Here is an 11376-nt window from a genome sequence, read left to right as displayed (position 1 = left end):
TACATTCATGGGATTAGGAGCTTTAGGGGTAGTTGCTCCTCCTCCATATGTCTTCTTGATTAGAGGTTTGCTCTCACCCTTCTCCAATTATCCATTATTGATGACATCCTCTATCCTAGTTCCACAATCACACAACTCTCCAAAAGAACTAATAGGCGATAACAAGAGCCTACTACTATATGTCGGGAGCAAATTCTTGATAATCATGTTGATTTGATCTTTCTCATTTGGCCTATTATCCATCCTAGATGCCTTTCCCTTCCACCTTGTCATGTATTCGGAGAATGTTTCCCCTACTCCTTGCTTAGCAGTCTCCAAATCTCTTAAAGTTACATCTATCATGGTATTGAAGATGAATTGATCCACAAACAACTCCACTAGCTAATTCCACACCTTAGTCTTGCTAGGATCTAGACTATAGTACCATCTTGATGCACCCCTCATGAGTGAGAGAGGAAATGCATGCAAAGTTTGCTTCTCATCTAATCCCTTCATTTCAGTGATGCTTAGATACCTCCTAACATGTTGCTTTAGATCTTAGTTCCATCAAATATTTTCGCATCAGAAATCTTGAACTTTAGAGGTAGTGCAATGGGAGTCTTGGAGCTTATGCCCCCCATTTTATAGAGACAATCATCCATCCCTTATGCCTTGCAAAGGGCTAGTTGCATTTTCTCAATCTTGTCTCTCATGGCTATGGTTTCTGTAAGGTTGAATTTATTCAACCATCTAATTGGCTTTATTCCGTGCCAAATTTGCTTGTAATTCAGCATTTAGTAACCCTGTATTTAGGTGGGATTGTTGTAAGGGTAGTGAGTGAGATAGTGTGAAGATTGCTCAAGAGTGTGCAAGAAAACAGAGAGTCGCGGCTGGGACTCGCGGCTTCAACCCGCCAGAATCTGCACACGTGCCAAGCATGCTGGAAGATGAACAGTCATGCTAGCTGGAGCACTACAGGACAAAACAGGACAACTGGCCATATGGTTAACTCGCGACTGGAACTCGCGACTTAGTCAAGCCGCGAGGTCAAGCCGCGAGCCACCCCTGTTTTGGAAAAACCTGACGTTTCGCATTCCACTCCTCTTTAGTATAAATACCCTTTTAACCCACGATTGAAAGAGAGCTTCCAGAGAGAATTTTGAGAGAGAAACCCTAAAGAAAAACCAGATTGTTTTACCCACAATCTCTACCTTAGAGTCTCATCAAAATCCCTCACTCTCTTCCTCTCCATTGTCAAATCCTTGAGAGGCCTTTATACCAAACCTGGTTCTCACCATTATCATCTCTGTGAGACAGTCGTTTGGAGTTCTGGGAAGCAGTTAGGAAGGAGCCAATATTCATTGGTTGATGCTACGGTGAAGTAGCGGAATCCGGAAAGCTAGAAAAGAAAAAGGTTCGGCGCAACCTCGTTGGAGCAAGAAGCTTGGAGGGCTTAGGTGCATTGGGTAGATTAGGCTTGGAGGGTCTATTGCTGTCCTTGTATCCCAACTGTATTTTCTAGTGGATTGATTACCGCTTGGAGGGCGGCGGAGAGGTTTTTCGCCGAGGTCTTCGGTTTCCTCTTCGATAACATATCTGGTGTTATCGCTGTGTTTGCATCTTCCTTCCTCTCTATCTCTGCCTTTACATTATCTGCTGTGGTTTATTTTGTTGTGGCTTAGATAGTTGTTTAATCAATACCATGTTATAGCATATGTTAAGTTTCCGCACACTATTGTTTAACATATTGCGTGTGTTGATTAAATTGGTATTTGGGGGTCTAAACGTTCAAAAGTGTTTTTGTACACGTTTTTGAACTTTCAATTGGTATCAGAGCGGGTACACATCTGTTTGGTTTTATTACCATTGTGTGATCCTTGACTCCCTTTCTTTTTGAGATGGATAGGTCTCAATCCCTTAATGCACCTCCATATTTTGATGGAAGTAACTATGCATTTTGGAAGGTTCGTATGAGAGCCTTTTTATGCTCTATTGATGAATCCGTGTGGGATGCTGTTGAGATAGGTTGGACCAAACCTGAAGCAGCCAAATCCACATGGGATAAGGCAGCACTTACTGCATCTAATGCTAACAGTAAAGCACTAAATGCTATTTTCTGTGGTGTGTCTCCAGATGAATTTCACAGGATTTCTCACATTATTATTGCCAAAGATGCATGGGAGATTCTGGAAACAACTTATGAAGGCACGAAGAAGGTGAAAGATACCAAGTTACAAATGCTGACCACTCGGTTTGAGGAGCTCAAGATGAGTGAGGATGAGTCTTTCGACTCGTTCTATGGGAAGTTAAATGAAGTGGTTGTCAGCAAGTTTAACTTGGGGGAGAAGATGGAGGATTCCAAGATTGTAAGGAAGATCCTTCGATCATTGCCGGAAAGCTTCCGTGCCAAAGTGACAGCCATTGAAGAGAGCAAGGATCTTGACGACATCAAGGTGCAGGAGCTGGTTGGTTCTTTACAGACCTATGAAATGTCGCTGCCAAATCAACGGAAGGGTAAATCCATTGCTCTAAAGACCGTTAATGAGAAGGTGGAAGATCAAGGCTCGTCAGGAGAAGATATGGTTGACAAGGATGTAGCCTATCTTGTTAAAAATTTCAAGAAGTTTTTGAAATTCAAAAACAATGGAAAATTTGATGATAAGAGAAATTTCCAAAATTCTGGAAGGGAGAAGAGGGATTTCAAGAGGAAAGATGGAAAAGAATCCCAATCCACACAAGGTGTTACTTGTTTTGAATGCAACGGGCATGGACACTTCAAGAGGGAATGTCCTAACTATTTGAAATCAAAAGGCAAGGTGTACGCCACGACTTTGAGTGATTCAGATTCGTCCGACTCAGAATCTGAGGAGAGCTGTGATGGAGAAGGGAACTACTCAGCTTTCATGACTATTGCTCATGTTGAGTCTTCGGATGAATTGAATTTGCTTGTTCAAGACCTTGGAGAACATAGTGAGGATGACTCACTAGGAATTGTTGAAGAATCAGAAGCTGAAGAAGAAGAAAGCACAGCTACTCTTCAAGAAAATTACAATTCACTGTTGGAGAAATCTGGCGAATACACAAGGGTGGCCAAGGCTGCAGTGAGAAAGATGAAGAAGGCTGAGGAGGACTACAAAAGTCTCCTAATCCGGTATAGGGAGGCCAAATGCGAGATTGAAACCCTTAATGGTGAGCTGTCCGAAGCCTACACTAAAGTGAGATTCCTTGAGAATGAGGTTGTTCAAGCAAATGCAAAAATAGAGAGGGTCACCACCAAGAAGCTTGATGATGTTATATCATCTCAAAAGAGCTTCTCAGACAAATCCGGACTGGGATATACCGGAGGAAGTAGCTCAACTGGAAATGTCACTAAAGAAGTGAAGTTTGTGAAGTCCAAAGATCCAGTTGTAGCTGACTCTACTAGTGTGAACCTCGAGGTGGAGGAGAAGAAGAATGTGGTGGACCAACGGATGCTGAATCATCATAATCAGTATGTGGGCAGGTCTGAGTCTCGTGCCAAGTCACGTCCTCGACCACAAAGAGGTCCTAGAGGAATGTATGTGTGCCATTACTGTGGACTTCAAGGGCACACTCGACCAAATTGCCAAAAGCTGAGAGCAAAGAACAGTGCTACTCCTCAAAGGTCAGGAGGACCAAGAGTTGATAGGAGAACGTGGGCAGGGGATCAACCTAGAGAGCAAAACGGAGATCCCGGAATGATGAACGTGATGAAGATGATTGGTGCATTCACCAACTGCTTGGAAAGCTTCTCACGAAGGTTTGAAAGTCCTAACTCCCGTACCCAATCCTCTAAGGAAATCACCCCAAACGCAAGTGTCGTGTGGGTGAAAAGGGGTACTCATGCATAAGCATTACAACATGTCCATGCATTAATACTTCCTATGCTTTGTGACTATGTTTGTTTGGTATGCTTGTTGTTTTTGATTTTGGTTGTTTGTTTGTGAATATCTCTTAATTGTGTTTTATCATTCTTTTTGTTTCTTGAGTCAAAAATCCAGAAATCACATAAAGAATTTGAAAATCTAAACATTTGATTGACTTTGTTGAGTTTTTGTCTTAAAACTCGTTTTGCCTTGTACCTTTGTGCTAATGGCTTTGTGCATTGTCGAGCATTGCTTGTTTTCATGCACTCATATCACTTTGGGAAAAATCTTGAAATCTATGTGATTGTTGTAAATAGATCTTCAAACTTGTCATGAATGATTAGTGAATGGTTATGTTGATCTTGAAACAGGCATAGACTTGTGTCTATATCTCTTCCCACTTTTTATTTTTTTTGCTAAAAAGAGCTCACTAAATGTAAATCTCCAAATGAAAAGAGATATTGAGCTGCAAAAGCCTGTCGCACATTCTAGTATTTGACTAGGAAAAAGGGTAAGCGACTTTATATTAAAAGTGAAACTTCTTTCAAAAAGGCCAAAGGCCTATTCTTCTAAGAAAAATGTTATATATCCCTCTCACAATGAGAGATGATTGCCTCAAAAGATCAAATGTTATGGCTGAAAGTGGAGTCAAATGAAAGGCTCCAAGTTATGTTATCAAGTTGTGTGGGAAGTCATATATTCATATTTCTATAATTGAGATTGGTCACATGATCTAGTGCTAATTGTGTATGCCTTGGTTGAATTGATCATTGAAGCTTCACATTAGACAAAGGACTATTTCATTGTTGATATCCACACACAACACACAAGTTTATGTTTGATAAATGCCATATTCATTTGTGTGATTGTACTTGATAAAATGTGTTTTCACATACTCAATCTTTGTTAATTCAAGCACAAAAAGATTTTTGAGTGTTTTAGGTGTTTTTGGAAAGTGTTTTGCTGAAAAATCTGAAAATTTCAAAAATACAGTTTTGTCCTGTTTTGGCGGCTCAGTCGCGGGTGTGTCAAGTCGCGAGAATCAGTCGCATCTTCGCTGGTCAGTTTTGGCGACTTGTTCGCGAGTGGAAGGTCCAGTCGCGAGATTCACTCAGAGATTTTCGCGGCTCAGCTCGCGACTCACTCGCGGGTAGACCTTCCAGTCGCGAAAAACACTTAGAAAAATTTTTTTCAAAATTTTCCTCTTGAGTGCTTTGGCGGCTTGAGCTGGCGACTGTGTGGCGACTTGAACCAGTCGCGAAAATCGCGTGTTTTGCAGAAACAGGAGCAGTTTTTAAACTTTTTCAGTTTTTCCCTCGAATTTTTGTGACTGTTCATCTTCTCTCTAAACACTCTCCCTCCCAAACACTCCGTGCTCCCTTTTCCAATCTCTTGTGTTGCATCCTTACAGCCCAAAATCGTCGAGTTCCAGGTATGGGTTTTCTGATTCTCACTCTTTTCTACTTGATTTTGTGCTTTTACCCTCGATTTTTCGCATTTGATTGTGTCTTTGAAATGGGTTTGTGGTTCGGTCTCTGCTTTTTGTTCTTGCTTAGCTTGTGGATTCTGTTGTTATAGGTTGTGTTAATGATAGTCTTTGTCCTATTGCTCTTGTGCTTATCTAAGTATTCCTTTCATTTCATTCTGAACTATGAGCTGTTGAGATGTTACTTTTGGTTCTGTTGAAATTGTGTGTTTTTTCCTTTGCAAGATGTGCATGTGTGTTAATCTGTGGGAAGATTCTGTTAGGCTCAATATTTTGTGTGTATGTCATATCATTTTCCATAATCTGCCTCAATGTCATTTATTTGCCTTCAGGATAGCTTCACCATGTTGTTCATGTGTTTCCTATCCTAGGATTAGTTTATCTATATGGTTGAACTAAATTGCTTGCTGGTTAAGTGTTTGAAGTTCACTTGTTTGATTGATATCTCTCTCTGTTAAATACATGGTACTGACTGGTTGTGCACATATATTGTTATATGTTGTTGTGGCCTTTTCTGATTGTTCACAGATGGCCCCTTCACCCCAGAAGAAGAAATCTACTGCTAAAAGGGCTGACAAAAGACTTAAGATGGATCCTAGATTGTTTAGGTCAGTTCATCATTTTGAGAGATACAAGGATAACTTCTTGAATGCAGGAATCATTCAAGAGAGATTTGTGGATTTGGACGATCTAAGGCAAACTTTTATTCCCAGTTGTTTTGAAGGAAGAGGATGGGACAAACTTTTGAGTGATTTCCCTTTGGTGTGTGAACCTCTGATTAGAGAATTTTATTCAAATGCTGTGATAAAGGAGAATGAGTTAAATTGCTGGGTTAGAGGGAAAGAATTCATCTTGGATGCACATGTCATAGATGATGTACTAGGGCTTGAGGGTTTGGATGATGAGGAGTTTATAAATTTCAAGGATAGGAGTGTCTCTATTGAAACAGTTCAACAGAGGATAGGTGGGCAGAGAGAAGGGAAGTGTTTGAATACCACTGCCTTTCCAGTGGACATGAGGGTTCTCACCATAATCATGATGTTTAACCTTTATCCTATTAAGAAGTTGACCACAATCAATTGTGCTAGAGCAATTTTTCTGATGGATCTCAAAGAGAAGAACTTCATAGATATAAGTTCCCACATCTTTGACATCATTGTGGATGAGACAAGAACAACATCTAGACCAAAACTGATCTTTCCTAGTCTCCTAATGAGGATTTTTCGAAGGAAGGGTGTTCAAATTCCTCAAGACATCAGTCACATGTCTACACCCTCTACAATCAACAAACTTACCTGCAAAAGGATCAGTGTTAGGCTTCCAGGAGAAGAAGATGAAGGTGATGAAGGAGAGGAAGTCCCAATGGAGACTGATGCAGAGGCAGCAGGGCATGCATCCACCTCAACACCAAGGAGGAGTGGCAAGAGGTCCAGAGCTTCAACTTCTGCAGATGCACCTCCAGATGCTTTCCAGATCATTCTGGAAAGGCTTGATGGGATCAGGGCAGTCCAGACTGAGCATTCTGACAGAATGAGAGCCATGCAAGACCAGATTGATGTCTTGGCTGCTACACTTGACAGCTTCACAACTCAGCATGACCAGTGACCCTTTGGCCATTCCATGTCAAAAAGGGGGAGAAAGTTCATTGATAATTGAAGCAGAAAAGCAGCTCTTGAGGGGGAGAGTTTATGTTCATATGATTCAAGTGCTTCACAGCTTCTAGAATTAGGTGTGAGTGAGTTTTGATCAACTGTTCCCAACTCACATGTTAAGTCTAGAGTCTGTTTTAGGGTTTTGTCACGGAATAGCCAAAGGGGGAGATTGTAAGGTTGAATTTATTCAACCATCTAATTGGCTTTATTCCGTGCCAAATTTGCTTGTAATTCAGCATTTAGTAACCCTGTATTTAGGTGGGATTGTTGTAAGGGTAGTGAGTGAGATAGTGTGAAGATTGCTCAAGAGTGTGCAAGAAAACAGAGAGTCGCGGCTGGGACTCGCGGCTGGACTCGCGGCTTCAACCCGCCAGAATCTGCACACGTGCCAAGCATGCTGGAAGATGAACAGTCATGCTAGCTGGAGCACTACAGGACAAAACAGGACAACTGGCCATACGGTTAACTCGCGACTGGAACTCGCGACTTAGTCAAGCCGCGAGGTCAAGCCGCGAGCCACCCCTGTTTTGGAAAAACCTGACGTTTCGCATTCCACTCCTCTTTAGTATAAATACCCTTTTAACCCACGATTGAAAGAGAGCTTCCAGAGAGAATTTTGAGAGAGAAACCCTAAAGAAAAACCAGATTGTTTTACCCACAATCTCTACCTTAGAGTCTCATCAAAATCCCTCACTCTCTTCCTCTCCATTGTCAAATCCTTGAGAGGCCTTTATACCAAACCTGGTTCTCACCATTATCATCTCTGTGAGACAGTCGTTTGGAGTTCTGGGAAGCAGTTAGGAAGGAGCCAATATTCATTGGTTGATGCTACGATGAAGTAGCGGAATCCGGAAAGCTAGAAAAGAAAAAGGTTCGGCGCAACCTCGTTGGAGCAAGAAGCTTGGAGGGCTTAGGTGCATTGGGTAGATTAGGCTTGGAGGGTCTATTGCTGTCCTTGTATCCCAACTGTATTTTCTAGTGGATTGATTACCGCTTGGAGGGCGGCGGAGAGGTTTTTCGCCGAGGTCTTCGGTTTCCTCTTCGATAACATATCTGGTGTTATCGCTGTGTTTGCATCTTCCTTCCTCTCTATCTCTGCCTTTACATTATCTGCTGTGGTTTATTTTGTTGTGGCTTAGATAGTTGTTTAATCAATACCATGTTATAGCATATGTTAAGTTTCCGCACACTATTGTTTAACATATTGCGTGTGTTGATTAAATTGGTATTTGGGGGTCTAAACGTTCAAAAGTGTTTTTGTACACGTTTTTGAACTTTCAGTTTCCACCATGAGTTTTTCAAATTTCTTGTTCCTTTCATAATTAGCTTTGTCCCTTTCATCCTAATCTTCCCCTTCTTCCTCATCGAGAACCTCTACACGTGGGGGCTTCTTCAACTTGGCCTTTTTAGCTTAGTGAGGCGACTCCCCATCCTTTTGAGAGCGTCACTTTGTTCTTCCATTGCCATGAATATCTTTTGTGCGATTTCATCACTAATTGGAGCGGCCATTGTTGCTTGAGAAGATTCCCCTACTTGGAACTCTTTTTCTTGATGTGTGTCCTCAATCTTGACCAAACACCTTATGTTCTTTTCTCGAATCCAAATTGGAGTAGGGACGTGTTTTCTTGACTTTGGTGGTGCAATGGTGCCTGAAAAGAAGCCCTTTTTTCATTTAAGTCCACGTCCCAATTAAAAGGTTTCCTTTTGTTTTTAGATGTCCTTAGAAAATCATTAAGTCCATTTTAATGAAGGCCCAATTACAAAGTCACTCCCTTTCCTCTCATGGACATTGCCTCTGGTTTCATTGGGCTTTGGTCCATTTACAACAATGCTCTCATCTTACTCTCATGGGCTTTCATTAGAATGTACTTAGAGATTTTCAACCTTTAGTCTTAAACACAGGCTTACAATATATCCTTCACCTTTGGGCTCTTCTCTTTTCATTTCATTATCATTATATATATATATATATATATATATTTTTTTTGAAGTAGCCCATTAGCTAGAATATGTTGTAACCTTCCTCTCAAAGTCCACGAAGTTCTCATCATTTTGGGCCTAGGCATACAACAAAGAGGCCTACGATTAAGGAAATTTATATCAACTTTGTAGGATCATGGATGCTAAGTCCATAGCATACTTGTTATCTTAGGCCCAAAGTCCTCTTTTTCAAAAGGGCTTTTTGGTTTGGCCTTATGATAGCAATTAGGCTATGGTCTTATAAACCTTTCAAGTTAAGACATACCCTTTAGATTAGGGACAAGCCTCTTATATGTGAGAACTTATTTTCTTTTGTCCCATTTGTCTTAGGGTATGCCATAACTTTAGGGTCATCCTTCCATTTTTTACTTCTTCAAAATTAGGTGATCACAAGATATATGATTGAACAAACAAGAGATATAAAGGGTACCCTCTTTTGGATAGGATCTAGGATCTCTCTAAGTGTGGGTAGGCTCCTTAAGGCTAAAGGGATAGATAAGTAGGTCACTCACAATTAAGAGGGCTATGATTCCAACTAAAGGCCTAAGTGGACCTTTATGGATTGGTGGCAAACCGTTAACGTACTCAAAGCCCATCATAGGCAATGGCACACATTGTGAGTTGGTGGGATGAACTTCAAAAGACTTAGGCCCAAATGGAGCCTTCCATCTTCCCACTCATCACCAACCGAAGTTAAGGGACAAAAGAACCATATGATGTGTGTGCAAACAAATATTGAATAAGCCTTTATTAAAGTTAAAACATAGGACACATAGGAATTAAACTCACCATCCCCAGTGGAATTGCCACCTAGTTTTTGCAATGGTCTAAGAACCATATATATAGCGTCCTCTCGAGGAAGGACCTTTTGATCTTACTACCAGAGATATGGGTTCAGAGTTAAGGTATGGTCTTGGAAATGTGTTAGGCACCCAAAATCACCCAACCCTAAGGTTGGTTTCCCATCATTGTGTCTTATGTCAAACTCATTAAAGGCACACTTGATACTTGTATCTAACTCACACACACACACACTAACATACATCTAACAATCAACATGGCATCAAACATCCCTAACCATACATCTATCATGCTTATCAACCAAAGCCTACCATACATCTAATCATGCATATCAAAGAACGTATCATTCATCTAACGTACTTCATCACATCACAAGCCCTAATCATCATACATCTAAACATGCTTCATCACAAACTCAATCAACATATCCAAGGCAGAAACATATGAGCATTTAAGATCAAAAGTAGAAACAAAGCCAATCAAAACATGTTATCATCCAAGGCATCAAGATCACAATCATAACCTCAAACCTAAGCAAGATCATATCACAAATGCATGTACATTACAAATGCATAACTCACATTTACTTACCTTGCAGTAACTCAGCACCTATGGCATTATGCATGAACATGTGAATGCATCTTTATAGCATTAAAGCATTAAAGTAATAAAACCCTAATCTAACTCGTGAAAGCAAACAAACAATTAAACATGTGAAACAGAAGTTTTGAAAGCATAAAAATACAGAAAAGAAACTAAACAGAAACATACATGTGAAGGCAGAAACAAAAACAGATAAATAAATTTAGGGTTTCTGGGGAAGTTCATGTGCACGCATGAACAACCCTGCATACGTATAATCAATCCTGTGTGCACAAGCAAGATTATGCATATGCAGGGTTTCTGCCTAGAAAACCCTAAAAACACAACAGATGCAATAAAACTTCAAAACGAGAAATCTAACATCCTAATATGCTTTTAAAACATACAACTAACTAAACCTAAACTAGATAAACATATTAAAGCGTATTATAACAAGAAACTAAGGCAAACAAAAAGATTAAAGAGCAAAAAAGAAGGAAAAGAAAAAGAAAAGTTTAAAACTAATACCTCAAGCAAAAGCTCTTTAAGCTTTATTTTTGACTGTTCCCCTCATCAAATCTATTCACAATTCAATAAAAGAGTGATTAGTAATCTTAATCTTAAAGATCAAGGCCAGAAAAGGCCCTAATCAAAAGAAAATTGACCTGAGGATGTTTTGTGAAAAACTCCCTCTTTGATTCACTATTTCTAGTGAATCTTAGTGTTTTCCCGTGGGATTTTTGTGTGTTTTGAAAATATACCATATAAGTCTACTTATAATGTGAAAAAGGGGGTTTGGAATGACTCCCAGATGATGTGAGATTCATTCTAAACCTCAACATTAATGCTAAAAACTTGCCTTGTTTAGATTTCTAGAATTTGTTATGCGTGTGCAAGATCAGGTTTGCCTACAAATGTAGAAAGCTGTGTGTGTAGGCTGATTCCCGTGTGTGCATAGCAAGGGTTTCCTTGGCCTTATTTTTCCAAAAAGATTTATTTGCTCATTAAAAGT

This window comes from Quercus robur, chromosome 6, assembly GCF_932294415.1.
Source record: "Quercus robur chromosome 6, dhQueRobu3.1, whole genome shotgun sequence".
In the NCBI taxonomy this organism is placed as follows: Eukaryota; Viridiplantae; Streptophyta; class Magnoliopsida; order Fagales; family Fagaceae; genus Quercus; species Quercus robur.
The sequence above is the reverse complement of the archived record's forward strand: the minus strand, read 5'-3'. Positions refer to the sequence as shown.